The 16,110-nt window shown below is 36.9% G+C and overlaps 1 protein-coding gene across 7 annotated transcripts in view; it reads right to left on the bottom strand.

The window, feature by feature from the left end:
* SUPT3H (SPT3 homolog, SAGA and STAGA complex component) overlaps positions 1 to 16,110 on the bottom strand; it is a 419,512-nt gene that overhangs the window by 207,250 nt on the left and 196,152 nt on the right.

A 16,110-nucleotide genomic window follows, 5' to 3' on the forward strand; every position in this document is an offset into this window, starting at 1 on the left:
TCACATATCATTTACACTGTATTTACAATTATTTACATGACATCTACTTTGTACTAGGTATTGTAAGTCATCTAGAGATGATTCAAAGTATACAGGAAGATATCTCAGGTTAAATGGAACTCGTTATTGTTAACAAGGGCTTCTCAAGTGGAACAGTTGGTAAAGAACCTGCCTGCGGGTGTAAGAGATGCAGGATCGATACCTGAGTTGGGAAAATCCCCTGGAGTAGGAAATGGCAACCTATCCCAGTATTCTTGCCTGGAAAATTCCATGGACAGAGGAGCCTGGGGAGTTACAGTCCATGGGGGTCTCTAAGAGTCGGACATGTCTGAACACACGTGAGCGCGTGCACACACACATACACACACGTTCTTAACATGTTCCCCACCATTATGGAACAGATGGTCTGACGGAATGATGAAATGACCTTTTGAAGGCTGAGCGACAGTGCCAGTAAGGTGGTAACACCTTGTAGAGCAGGGGTAAGGTTTTCCAGAAGACTATACAGCCTATGAATCAGCATCCAATACATGGTGTGGTTTCTCCCACGCACAGAATTCACAGGTCTAGGAATTAAGGGATGGAAAGGGAGAGGCACCATTCATCGTTACTTCTAAAGACCCACTAGCAAAATTGTTGCTTCCTGTTCCCATGGTCTTATGAGTTGCTAGCCTAGAGGTCTTAATTCCAGAGGGAGGAACACTTTCACATTTATTCCATTGACACAACAATTATTCCATTGAATGAAACTTAAGACTGCAGCTGAGTCACCCTGGGTTCCACATGCTTCTGAATCAACAGGCAAAGAAGGAGTTACTGGGTCGGCAGGGGTGAGCGATACTGACTCCCCAGTGGAAACTCTACTGGTACTCCACAGTGGAGGTAAGAAAGAGTATGTCTGGAATACAGGAGATCATTCAGGGTGTCTCATAGAATTTCCATGCCCTGTGATTAATGTCAATGGAAAACTACAACCCAATCCTGGAAGGGCTACTAATACCTCAGATCCTTCAAGAATGACAGTTTGGGTCTGTCCACCAGTTAAAGAACCACAACCAGCTGAGGTGCTTGCTAAAGGCAGGGGAATACAGAATAGGAAGTGGGAGAAGGTAGTCATTAATGCAAGCTACAGTCATCTAACCAGTTACATAAAGGGCATTGTAATGGTCATTTTGTTATGAATACTTTTTTGTGTGTGAATACTTCTTTGTGGGGTTGTTAGGGAAATATCTTGTTTCCTTCCCTCTCTTACTCCCTCATCATGTAACATAAAATGTGTTGGACTTACAGCATTTATATCATAGTATTTAAGCTAGGAATATTAAGGAGAAGTATAAATGTCACTCATGGACTTAACCTCATCTTCTAGGAAAGGGATTAGTGCAATTTCAACTGTGTGCTGGATAACTGTATCATCTTAGGCACAATTGTGACCCTGTTACTATCTTTATTTGGAGACTAAGTATATTTTAAGGAGATATGGGTGCCAAGTTGATACGGGTGATGGTTAATTTTACGTTTCAGTGTAACTGGACCATTAAGTGCCCAGATATTTGGTTAACATTCGTTTGATATGTATTTGAAGTTATTTATGCATGAGGTTAATTAACATATGAGTCAGTAAACTGAGTAAGGCAGATAGCTTCTCCAATGTGGGTAGGCATCATCCAATCTGTTGAAGGCCTGAATACAACAAGAGAGGAGTAAAGAAGAGTTCAACTTCTCTACCTTCAAGCTGAGACACTGGTCTTTGACTGCCTTTGAACACATTTTGGGACACCATCAGTTCTACTGTTTCTCAGGTTTTTATACTGCAGTTTTACCCTCCCCTCATCAAATTCTTCCCCAGCGGCTTAGATGGTAAAAAATCTGCCTGCAATGTAGGAGACTCAGGTTCATTAGATCCCTAGGTCGGGAAGATCCCCTGGAGAAGGGAACAGCTACCCACTCCAGTATTCTTGCCTGGAGAATTCCATGGACAGAGGAGCGTGGCAGGCTATAGTCCATGGGGTCACAAAGAGTGGGACACAACTTAGTGACTAACACTTTCACACTTTCATCACATTTTTTATTTCACAGTATACATTTTTTTACTTTGTGTATCATTAACAAATTATTGTAGTTATTATTTCTACTACTTTGGTCTTATAACCTTCATACTAGATGTATAACTGATTTACCCACCATTAAAACATTTGTGTATTCTGAATTTAACCAGTAGAATTTGTACTTTTATATATTTTACTACTACTAACTAGTATCCTTTCATTTACTATCAATGAAGTTGCTTTAACATTTCTTATAGGCTAGTCTAGTGGTTATGAACTCCTTCAACTTTTACTTCCCTGGAAATTCTTCATCTTTCCTTCAATTCTGAAGGATTACTTTGTTGAGCAGACTTCTTTTGGTTGTCAGGAAAACAAGAGTAAACCACAAATTTATTAATACAATTAACTACATAAAATCTGAAAAAAGAAAATCTAAATGATCATCTCAATATATGTGGGAAAATCACTAAACAATTCTTCACTGGGACGACCCAGAGGGATGGTATGGGGAGGGAGGAGGGAGGATGGTTCAGGATGGGGAACACATGTATACCTGTGGTGGATTCATTTTGATATTTGGCAAAACTAATACAATTATGTAAAGTTTAAAAATAAAATAAAAAAAAAGAAACTTCATGCTAAAAAAAAAAAAAATGAGGAATAAAAAGAATTTTCTCAATCAGATGAAGAGAATCTACCAAAAACCAGATAGGAAATAACTTACTCAGAAGCATTCAAACCTTCTGAAATCCAAACCAATATAAGGATTCCCCCTATCACCACTTTTAGTCTATATAATACTAAGATTACAATTACAACTTAAGGCAAGAAAAAAATTTAAACTATATGAGCACTGCAAAGGAAAAACTAAATTGTTTTTATTCATATAATCTGAATATCTACAAAGAAAACTCAAAATAATGGGGAGACAAATTATTTCAATTAATACTAGTCAGAAAGTTTTTCAATTGTAAGAGCATCTAAATAGCTCTTTAACACAAAGAGCTATTTGTTAACACATCATTAACACAAAGATAGAATGAACTCACTGAAACAAATAATGGAGTGTTGGGAGCGAGGGAGATAGGAAATGATCCTTAAAGGGTATAAACCTCCAGTTATAAGATGAATAAGTTCTTGGAATGTAACATACAACATGTGACCCAGTATTGTATTACATGCTTCAAAGTTAAAAGAGAGTAAGTCTTACATATTCTTACCACAAAAATGAAATAGTAATTGTGTGATGTGATGGAGGTGTGAGCTAAAGCTATGGTGGTAATCGTTTTGTAATAAACAAGTGTATCAAATCAACATAGACTCAAGCCTACATAATATATCAATCATATCTTAATAAAGCTGAGGGAAACAGCACACAAAAGCACAAAATGCAATTAAAATATATATAAATTGACTCTAAACTTTCTGTGAGAGAGTCAAGAGCCAAGAATAGTTAAGATATCTATATATCTATTTTATGTGGACTATTTTTAAGTCTTTATTGAGTTTATTAAAATATTGCTTGTTTCATGTTTTTTGTTTTTTTGGCCACGAGGCATGTGCAATCTTAGCCCCCCAACCAGGTATCAAACCTACAACCCCTCTACTGGAAAGTGAAGTCTTAACCACTGGACCACCAGGGAAGTCCCAAGACACTTTTGAAGTATAAAGTGGGAGGAGATATCCTACAAGACTTACTATAAAGCCAGAATAATTAAAGATACTGTGTTACTGGTAAAAGGACAAACAAATCAACAGAAGAGAAAGAGCATAAAAAGTCCCCATCAGAGGATAAACGCCACAAAGGCAAAAATCTTCTGTTATGTTCACTGACATATTCAATATTTAATTCTTTGGACTGCCTAAACAAAGTTTCCCTTTGGTTATTTTAAGGTAATTGAAATCTCACACAAAAGAACAAAGTTATCAAAACATCCACTTCTGCTTTATTGACTATGCCAAAACTTCTGACTGTGTGGATCACAGAAAACAGTGGAAAATTCTTAAAGAGATGGGAGTACCAGACCACCTTACCTGCCTCCTGAGAAATCCGTATGCAGGTCAAGAAGCAACAGTTAGAACCAGACATGGGACAACAGACTGGTTCCAAATTGGGAAAGGAGTACGTCAAGGGTGTATATTGTCACCCTGATTATTTAGCTTCTAAGCAGAGAACATCATGAGAAATGCCAGGCCGGATGAAGCACAAGCTGGAATCAAGTTTGCAGGGAGAAATATCAATAACCTCAGATATGCAGATGACACCACCCTTATGGCAGAAGCGAAGAACTAAAGAGCCTCTTGCTGAAAGTGAAAGAGGAGAGTGAAAAAGTTGGCTTAAAACTCAACATTCAGAAAACCAACATCATGGCATCCTGTTCCATCACTCGTGTAAATAGATGGGGAAACAATGAAAACAGTGACAGACTTTATTCTCTTGGGCTCCAAAATCACTGCAGGTGGTGACTGCAGCCATGAAATTAAAAGACGCTTACTCCTTGGAAGGAGGGTTATGACCAACCTAGATCGCATATTGAAAAGCAGAGACATTACTTTGCCAACAAAGGTCCATCTAGTCAAGGCCATAGTTTTTCCAGTAGTCATGTATGGATGTGACAGTTGGAATATAAAGAAAGCTGAGCACCAAACAACTGATGCTTTTGAACTGTGGTGTTGGAGAAGACTCTTGAGAGTCCCTTGGACTGCAAGGAGATCCAACCAGTCCATCCTAAAGGAAATAGGTCCTGAATATTCATTGGAAAGACTGATGCTTGAGCTGAAACTCCAATACTTTGGCCACCTGATGCAAAGGACTGAATCACTGGAAAAACCCTGATGCTGGGAAAGATTGAAGGCAGGAGGAGAAGGGGATGACAGAGGATGAGATGGCTGGATGGACTTGATGGACAGGAGTTTGGATAAACACCAAGAGTTGGTGATGGACAGGGAAGGCTGGCATGCTGCATCATGGAGTTGCAAAGAGCTGGACATGACTGAGCAACTGAACTATCAAAAGGAAATAATTAACTCAAAGATAAAATAATGAATTCAATTCACATCTCTAGTAAAAAGAATATTTTTAAACTACTTTTTATATTATTAAAATGTACAAATAATTACCAAGTTTTATCTCATGATTTTATAAACTTTTCTTCTAAAAATGATCGTCATTAGTGTAAACATGTGAAGTATCAAATCAGCTAAAGATATAACTAGGGATGTGACTTTGATGAGTATATTAATTTTCAGGGTTTTTAGTTCTCCAGCTTTAATTTACATGTTTTCTCCTATTACTTCTGCCAACTTCTTTTCCCCACATATAGAAAGCTAGATATTGTCCTAATGGTTTTTGTAAGACAGAAATGAAAGCCACTGTACCTAGCTATGCTGCTGCTGCTGCTGCTGCTAAGTCACTTCAGTCGTGTCCAACTCTTCTCGACCCCAAGGACTGTAGCCTACCAGGTTCCCCATCCATGGGATTTTCCAGGCAAGAGTACTGGAGTGGGTTGCTCCATTACCTAGCCATAGTCACCTCTTTTTGCTCTGCAGCACATATAATATTTTTCAATCACTTAACGACAAAATCCAAGTAACTGGTCAGTCAGTCAGTTCAGTCGCTCAGTCGTGTCTGACTCTTTGCAACCCCATGAATCGCAGCATGCCAGGCTTCCCTGTCCATCACTAACTCCCGGAGTTCACCCAAACTCACGTCCATCAAGTCAGTGATGCCATCCAGCCATCTCATCCTCTGTCGTCCCCTTCTCCTCCTGCCCCCAATTCCTCCCAGCATCAGAGTCTTTTCCAATGAGTCAACTCTTCGCATGAGGTGGCCAAAGTACTGGAGTTTCAGCTTCAGCATCATTCCCTCCAAAGAAATCCCAGGGCCAATCTCTTTCAGAATGGATTGGTTGGATCTCCTTGCAGTCCAAGGGACTCTCAAGAGTCTTCTCCAACACCACAGTTCAAAAGCATCAATTCTTCGGCGCTCAGCTTTCTTAACAGTCCAAGTCTCACATCCATACATGACCACTGGAAAAACCATAGCAAGTAACTGGTAAACTTACACAAATCTTTTTATTTTCTACCCCCATTATATCGTACTACTCACTGATGCCTTGACTGACTTGTCTTGGGACTATTCCCAAGCAAAAGGGTCTGATGTTCAATTTCTTCACATACTGCCTAGATGCCTATAACACCATCAATGTTGCTGGTGCAGCTTCCACTAAAGGTCTTTCAGGAAACTTTCCTGAAAAAGTTGTCTCTCCCTTGGTCTTCTACAGTAGCTTCACTGCTGTAACACACAAGTTTCTATTTTAGTTTTCATGTAACTTTGATAACTATGGTCACAACAAGCAAGACAGTGGGCTTGCCTTCTCACCCAAACAGGTCTGGTTTTTATTCAATCCCAGAATACAGTGTCTCAGTGGGCAGCTGGACTTGAGCAGCAGATTCTGCAATTCCCAGTGTACAATGGAAGTATGAAAGAAGCATGACTATCCATAAGGTGAATTTATTCTTCTTATTCTGTACACTTAGACAGAGGAAAGCATATGCTGAACAAAACCATGGGACACCTTTCCAAAAAGTCTGCAGAACTTACCACTAAGCCTTTCAGTACTTTTGTGTGTCATGTGTAACCCTAACACAGTCTAAAATGGGAGATATTCTTTATATAGACATCTATTAAAGTAAAAAAAAAAAAAAAAACTATTATTAGACAGTGCCGAGTAAAATAAAGTAAGAACTAGTTACAGAAACAGTTCCAAAATACAGAAAACAAAGGTTTAAAAATATACACTGAGTATTACTCCAGTCAGTATGTGTTTCCAAAAATACAACAAAACCTTATTTCGGTAGTTTCTAACCTCAGTTTAAAAAAAAATTGTTTTTTTAAAAAGGAAGGAAGATGCCAGATATTTGCTATCTTACTCTATGTTAACCCCTATTGACATCTTTGATTAGTAACTTATGCCAACATGTTTCCCAAGCATGGTGATACACTTTCAATGTCTCGGAAATTTCTAATACATTATTATTAATCATAATCTTGGGCTAACTTCCAGATCCTATGTAAATGTGTATATCTGATGATGTATCTATCTACTGACCCATTCTCCTAACATCCACTTATTACCAACTGCTGAAAACAAATCAACTCTAAATTCTGTTTTTTAAAATAATTATAGCAGACTTCAGCTTTTAGAGCAGCTAAAGAAAAACAAACTGGAAACTACAGAGAGTTTTCTTATATCCCCTCATCTCTCCCTGCATCCAGTTTCCCCTATTATTCACATTTTGTATTAGTGAGCCAGTATTGATTGTTAAGTTGTTATTGAGTCTATAGTTTACCTTAGGGGTAACTCTGCGTGAGATTCTCTATTAGTTTTGACAGATGTATAATGATATGTATCCACTATTACACTATCATATAAATGGTTTCACTACAAAGCCACTGAGGTTGGCCTATTCATCCCTTTGTCTTTTGTAATCCCTGGCGATAACTGATCTTTTCACCGTTTCCGTCGTTTTGTCTTTTCCAAAACGTCATATAGTTGCAAACACAGAGTATGTGATCCCTCAGATTGGCTTCTTTCACGCAGCATTATGCATTTAACATTCCTTCATGTCTTCGTGGCCTGATAACTCCTTATTTATTACTAAATAATATTTCATTGTTTGGATATAGCATGGTTTGTTTATACACTTATCTACTAAAGGACATCTTAGTAGCTTCCAAGTTTTAGCAATTCTGAATAAAACTGCTATAAACACTCATTCAAGTTTTGTGTCGGTGTAAGTTTTCAAGGTCTTTGGGTAAATAACAAAGAGTGTGTTTACTGGACCATGTGATCAGAGCGTGTTTAGTTTTGTAAGAAACCGCCAAGCTGTCTTCCAAAGTGTCTGTACCATTTTGCATTCCTATCAGCAATGAATAAGAGTTCCTGTTGCTCCAGATCCTGTCTGGTATTTGGTGTTTTGGATTTCTGTCATGCTAATAGCTATCTAGTGGTGTTTCATTATTGTTTTAAGTTGTAATTAATTTATTAACAATGTACGATGTGGAACATTAACACCAAATTCTTTTAACAGCTGTAACTGTAAGAAAAACAAATTTTTTCAGCAAGCATATACAATGCGTATATTTATCTCTTTTTAAGTCATATAAATATACATGTAATATAAGTACAATGACACAGCATAAAACAAACACAAAAGAGAAATTTCAAAGAGGTAAAAAAGGATCAAACAATATTTTTTAAATAAGTATTATTTTATTTGGGCTTCTCTTGTGCCTCAGTAGTAAAGAATCTGCCTGCCAATGCTGGAGACGCAAGAGACATGGGTTCAATTTCTGGGTCAGGAAGATCCCCTGGAGAAGAAAATGGCAACACACTCCAGTAGTCTTGCCTGGCAAATCCCACTGATAGAGGAGCCTGGCAGACTACAGTCCATGGGGTTGCAAAAGAGTAACAACTTAGCAACTAAACAACAACAAGTATTTTATTTATTAAAATGAGAAAAACAATTTTGCTCTGATTAAAAACAGATATAAATAGAGAATGAAGTTATGGTTGCTGATATGAAGTATGAGGGTAAAAGATAGTTACGGAGTTTGGGATGGACATGTACACACTGCTATATTTAAAATGGATAACCAACAAGGACCTACTATATAGCACAGGGAACTCTCCTCGATGTTATGTGGCAGCCTGGATAGGAGGGGGCTTTGGGGGAGATTGGATACATGTATACCTATGGTGGAGTCCCTCTGCTGTTCACTTGAAACTACCACAACACTGTTAATCGGCTATACCTCAATACAAAATGAAAGGCTAAAAAAAACCATGTAGATTATTAGCTTTACCAACACTTCCAGTTTGCCTGAGACAGGGATTTTGCAAATTATTTTCTACCAAATAAATCAGGTTAATTAATACTAAAAGCCAGAAAATTTTATTTTTTAAGGCAATGAATGAATAATACATAAAGTTTGTATACTATTTACTTTCAAACAATTATCCTATTATTTTAGTTCTAGAGTCCCAAAAAAAGCACGTGGGGAATTTACCCCTTCATTTGGAGATTAAGTTTTTCCATGTTGTGGAGTTGAAGACTAAGTTCATGGTAGTCAGTGGGGGAGGAGTAGAGACCCAGATGAATGTCACTGTAGTCACTGCCTCCACTCAAAGAAGAAACAGCACCCAGCTGAATGAGGCGCCAGAGACGTGAGCCGAGAAAAAAACAGATACAATTCATATGGCCAGTACCCAATTAGGAAGATTACAATAATGCAGCTAAAAGTCCCACTACATCCTGGTCATCAGCTACAAAGAAGAGGCAATCAGTTATGATGAAAAGAAATTAGACTGAAAGTTAGATGACCTGGTTCTGGTTCCTACTCTGTGGCTAAGAAGTACTGTAACCTCGGGCAAGTAACATTTCTGGGGACCTCGGTTCCTCAACAATGAAAGGAGGGGACTGGATTCAATGATTTTTAAGATGCGTTTTCATATATTTACCTCGGACTATGAAAGCAGCTATAATCCTTCAATAACTCAAACTTCTATCTTCAAGAATTGCAAGAAAATTATATTTTAAGAAAATCACTTTTATAACTCTTGTAAGAAAATTAAATCTTACTAAACTGAGTAAACTGGGCAAAAATCATGAAATTAAGAAAAAAGAAAAAAATTTTAATGGGTAACAGAATGAAATAAACAAATAAAAACAATTGGAGGAAGAGCAATAAAGCTACAGTTTATTCCTGTACTATAAGTGGAAATATTTCCAAGAAGCATTCCACTGCCCCCTTAAAAGACCTATACTGAGGGAAAGTACCACAGAGTTTTATATTATTCTTTTTTAGTATATTTGACAGGGTCAGCTTTTGAGTCTAAAATATTTGTTTTCAAATTTTCAAGCCCTGATTAAGAACAGGACTGAGTAAGTTCTAATTAAAGACATTCTTCGATTAAAGAGATCCTTTCCCAATTTGTATGTCTGTCAAGGCATTACACTGGACACTTTAGCTTACAATTTTGTCAATTATACTTCAGTAAAGCTGGGGGTTGGGAGGAGAGTCTGAAAAAGAAGCCAAGGAGGTAAGTTTAGCAAAAATCTGTGACAGAGAGCCTGCTAGAGCAGTCCAGAAGGACACCAGGCCCACAGGCAAATCTGCTCTTAAAGACCCAGGAACCAGACTTACAAGGACAAAGAGGCACTTCTTTACCGCCTTGTGTGCGTCTTTTTGGACGCTGAGTTGCTTTCAGTACTTACCACTGGCTACAAACTCTAATGTGGTTAAATTATTCTGGATACTGTGGTTAAGTAATTGCTGTGGTCTTGGGAGCTAGATGCTTTTTTTTTTTTTAATTACTTCTGGTTTTCTGAACATTTTCTACCTCAGGTAATCGACATTACGTTGGAATGGACCACTGTGACTACTGCATGGTATTAGAAGGCCCTGGGTGACTTTCTGTCCCCCAAAGAAAGTTTCCTTTTTCTCTTCAAACCACTTATTTGATTATACTTTTATAGGCTAGGTATTACTATAATACCCAGGAATTTCTCCTAACTGGAATTAGTGAATAGCAGGCTAGAGCGTGAGCACACACTCAGTCAGCCAACCTGGCACTAGACGGCACATGCAAACATGGACGTCACGCCGTTTGTGTCATTCCTACCCAGTATTTGCTGAGACTGATTTACCCTCTGTCCAAACGGTGAAAAAAAAGTACACAAGTTTGACCATGAGCAGTCATTTAAGGCAATCAGACAGTCATAAACACATGCAAATTGTCCTTACTCTTCAATTTTTAACACCACTAACCTTTATAACTCTATGATTTTATCTACCTGTTTTCCAACAGAAGAAATGAATTCAATTAGCAATGGCTCTGAGAAAGCCAAAGTGACAAGTAAATTAAAATAATCAAACAGCTAAGACAACAGTTTTTCTAGATATGATGTTTTTTTCATTGCTTGCTTGATTTTCAATATCCATGCTCTTGTCCTTTACTTTAGCATATATTCACATGTAACTAAAATGAACTTTGAGAATTATTTTTAGCATTTTATAACCTTCCATGAAGTAAATATAAATATCTTAAGATAAATGGGCTTCTCTGGTAGCTCAGTGGTAAAGAGCTAATGTAGGAGACATGGGTTTGATCTCTAGGTTGAGAAGATCCCCTGGAGAGGGAAATGGCAACCCACTCCAGGATTCTTGCCTGGGAAATTCCATGGACAGAGGAGCCTGGTGGGCTATACAGTCCAAGGCATTGCGAAGGGTCAGACATGACTTAGCAACTAAACAACTACTTCTTAAGAAATAAGAAAAGCAAAGATTTTGAAATTATCAATATGATGTGAAATTTACAATACTGATGGGGAAAAAGATATAAAAATACATACATTTGTTTAAAGTAAAAGTTAATACAGGCTAAAATTCTGAAAAAGCATTTAAATAACCTACAAGTATTCACTACTGTAGGTATTAACACCCAATCAACAAGTATTTACTGAGGGCCTTGAATGTGACAGGCACTATTCTACCTGCTGAGGATACATCGATGAACAAAACAGGTTAAAAAAAAATGAGTAGAGTTTGCATTCCAATGAGGAAAGGATACAACAAACAATATACATGATAAATTACTAAGTAAATGGCTTATATGATAAAAAAATGACAAAGGAAAGAAGAAAGCATAGAACAGAATGAGGAAATGGGACATGTGGGACACCAGAAGGGAGACAGTAAATATCAAAGTGGACATTTATTAGTTTCTGACATGTGAAAGAAATGGCTTTTAAGAAATAGGAAAGAGAAAAAAATCAGAAAACTAGGTAAAAACCAAAACCCACCTAGGAAAGCTCCTCTAGAGTTATGAGAGCATGAGATATAGAACTATGCCTCTGAGGAAGTTTATGAAAATGGCCTCATATCTGTATGAATTTCTTCTAACAATTCACAGAGCAATTTCTCTCACGTATGCTGCATTCTGAAGAAGCAAATAGCCCTGTATTCAAACTCTAATGCACAACAGCATAAAGCAACAGATTATAAGCACTCTTTATTTCAGGACAAAAAAGAGAATGAATGAGAAGCATACCAATCTCTGCATGTTAGGTCAGGGAAGGACCTAAAAGATTGAGTCCATCTTTTCTAAAGAGAGGGAAAATAAAGGTCAGAGAGGTCAAATAACCATCTCAGGGTCACAAATCCACTTACAGGTTATTTCACCCAAAATTCTTTTTCTGCAATACCATGTTAAATGTATAAAAACTGTAACAAATTAGACAACTTAACCTTCAATGCTCATTAATCAAAGATTATGATTAACAAAAATGATATAAAGGAAATTTAGTTCAATTACTTTATAAAACTGATTTTTTGAAGCTTTTAGAGAGATATGTAGTAACTTCAAGCAAGTTATTTTTAGTCCCTTAGGCTCTCAAAACATTAAATCACACAAGGATTTAACTATCTTATTATTGCCGAAATTTAACAGTAAAAATTAACTTTCTATAAGATTGGATATAGACACAGCTTAATAACAAATTTCACCCAAATTTTCAAGCATATTTCATGGACTGGGTATCAGAGATTTAAGAAAGTTAGAGATTTTGCCTATGGCATTAGCCATAGTAAACTTGAGAATTACATGCTGTAAGATGGTCACTTAAAGATAAGAGAATTTTGCACTATACAGATATTAAAATAACTAGCAAAATGTGGCATACTATTTCTAGCATCTCCCTAATTGATGTTGCCCATAAAAATAGTAATCTGTAGTTAAATAAATTTATGAAATAACTTGTATTTTATTCTTTTCTAGATTTGCAATGCATGTTCCTATTTTAGATACTCTGAAGAGTTCTGGAGGAAAGAAACTTTTGGTTTTTAATGTATTTACTGTGTATGTAATCATTTTTCTAAGCCCACTTAGTAATAAAGCATTGAAAATCAATTTAGGCAACACTGACATAAGCAGAAAGAATCTAATATGACTTAAGAACTTTAGTGATGGGATCCAAATATGCTGCAGGCTAAGGTGCTAGAACTTCAAGGCTGCTCAATTTCAAACAAGGAAGTGATGGTGCTGATAATAACAAGTAGTTGGTTTCTCTGATTTAATCCCTTATTTGACAGATGCTCATTGCAGTTCTCTACATTAGGCACTGTGTGGTACACAACTGTGGTGCTGGAGAAGACTCTTGAGAGTCCCTTGGGCTGCAAGGATTTCAAACCAGACAATCCTAAAGGAAATCAACCCTGAATATTCATTGGAAGGATTGTTGCTGAAGCTCCAATACTTTGGTCACCTAAGGCGAAGAGCCGACTGGAAAAAACATTGATGCTGGGAAAGATCCAGCAAAAGGAGAAGGGCCGGCAGAGGATGAGGTGCTTAGATATAATCACCAACTCAATGGACGACAGGGGAGGACAGAGGAGCCTGGTGTGCTACAGTTCATGAGGTCACAAAGATTAGGACATGACTTAGCGACTGAATAACAACAACATTAGGCACTGAAATTTACACTAGCTGAGAATTTTTAAAGTTACCACAAACTAAGGATTTCTCTGTAGCTATGGTAAGGAGCCACCAGAATCAGATTAAAACTCATCGGATCACCTAACAGTGGCAGGTCCTCACTTCTGAAAGTCAATTAGGAATAGACTTAACTTGCCTTTAATGTGCCAACCAATGCACATCAGTCTCATCTGAGCAACCTCGTCTACAGATGACGTCAGCCTCCAGAACAACACTGATCCCTGAACTCCGTGCGTCCCCAAAACTCTACGTAAGGTCAGTCATCTTCCCTGCTGTGGCACTGTGCTGGACCGGCATATATACCTCTCTCCTCTGTGGTCATAAAAATAAATCTAGTTTTCTCGATTTCAGATACTGAATTTGAACAATGGTCTCATAACACTATCACATAGTGTTGAGAAAGACTGCTTTCATGACCATGTGAGCCTAACCCCTTATGCTCTCATTTTCCTCCTTTTTATTTGGAAAGATTTCAAGTCAACAGCAAAATTGAAATGAAAGTTCAATGGATACCTAAAAATCCTTCAGCTAGTAGTATCATTGTTAACACATTAGCACATTTGCTTTCTCACACATGGTTATACAAATGCACACAAATGCACATTACACACTATACACATAACGTACTTGAATCTATTTTTCTTTGAACAGTAAACACCTCCTGAGTGCTTTACCTGTGCCTGACATATATTATGCCATTTAAGCCTCTTAAAGATGCAACAACCCCGTATCACTATGCCAGTCCCTTCCCATCTTGGAGAGACGTTTCTTACAGTAAGTGAGGTTCTATTTGCTCACTTCCATACACTGGGCTTACTTTTGCAATCAAGACCTAGATAAAATATCCAATCTATCTTTTACATAACAGATTTTTCAAAAATATGACAAAAGCTTACTTAAAAATTTTTTCAGGTAAGTAGAATTTTTTAATAGTTTGAGATATCATTTTTATACCATAAAATTCACATATAAAGTGTACGATTCAATGATTTTTAGTAAATCTGCACAGTTGTACTACCATCACCATAATTCAGTCTTAGAACATTTGCATCATTCCAAAAAGATGCTTCCTGCTGAATTACAGCTAGTCCCCACTCCCATCCCTGGCCCCAGGCAACCACTAATCTACCCAAAGAAACCTTGCACCTCCCTCTACTGTTCTTCAAGGTTAAGGATTCCCCATTTCTTATCATTTAGGTCTCTACTTAAGGGTCATATCCTTGGAAAGACTTTTCCCAATTACCATCACTTCCAATCCTCACTTGAATCAGAGCAATTAGGCATTTATGTGACTGATACATGGAGGTCCTATCCACGATGATTTCATCTGATGAAAAGGTTCCAAAATTTTTCAATAAACAAAAGGAATGAAAACCTCTAAGTTAAGTGTTTAACAAGTTATAAGCCAAATATTAAGTCCTGTAATCTAAAAGATATCCTGAGACAAAAGATTCACTAAAGAACCCCTTGTGAGCCAGCAAGAGTTGAACCAACTATCAAGCTGCCTTTGTCTGGACTATAATTCTCCATCTTATCCATAAGAACATCTTGAAATTTTGTACTCTACTGCCATGGCATTACTCTATCAGGAAGGGAAATTATTTTTACTCCAGTATGAATTGTTAATTCATGTAGGTTCCTACTCATTACAGATCCCAGAATTTTATTGAGATTGATGTCAAATTCACTAGGGTGTAATGACTAGAAATCTCCCTTCCCCCCTCATATTTTTAAATGAAGCAAACTTGTGCCAAAATTATAACTTAATTACACTTCCTTAAATAGCATTCTAGAAAAACCACCTGGTAATAATTAATACCACTGTTGTAAATAATCTCACTCCTAATGTACTTTTATTTCCAGGATTTAATTTATCGTCCCAAACAATAGCTTCAGTCTCATATACTATAATACTGACTAAATAAATCTGTAAATTAAAAAATATGGAAAACAGTACAAAATTGTTATATTACCAATTAAGCAACTCAGAAATTAATTGTGCAAATATTCATGACTGCCAACAGGAAAATACATAATATATTCCAGTTGCAGTGCATAATACATTCCATTTGCTCCCTCACAAAGGGCTTCAGTTTCAATCAGGAAGTGTACAAGACAATTGTCTTTCTTGAATATGTAAACTGGCCAATGATCAGTCACTTTTGTTCTGACAAAACTAAGAAAAAATTTATCTCTACTTTCCACAATTTTCCTCAAATCAAAATCAAACTTAGTATGCCCAGAAAAAACATATTTTAAGTCTGTTTTCAAGAATATGGATAAAAAAGTGATAGTGAAAAATGTCAAGACAATTATATATAACAATTCTAGCAGGAATAAATGTATAGGATATAATAAATGATCTTCTGGCTTCACCTTAACATTTGGCATGTATAAAGAAGATCCTTTTTTATAGATATTTACACACATTATCAGTGAAAGTTGTTATTCTTTAAATAAATAACATTATGAAAATCTTAGTCCATATTTCTAGTAGCTTACAA

The sequence above is a fragment of the Bos taurus genome, chromosome 23, assembly GCF_002263795.3.
Source record: "Bos taurus isolate L1 Dominette 01449 registration number 42190680 breed Hereford chromosome 23, ARS-UCD2.0, whole genome shotgun sequence".
NCBI classification, from domain to species: Eukaryota; Metazoa; Chordata; class Mammalia; order Artiodactyla; family Bovidae; genus Bos; species Bos taurus.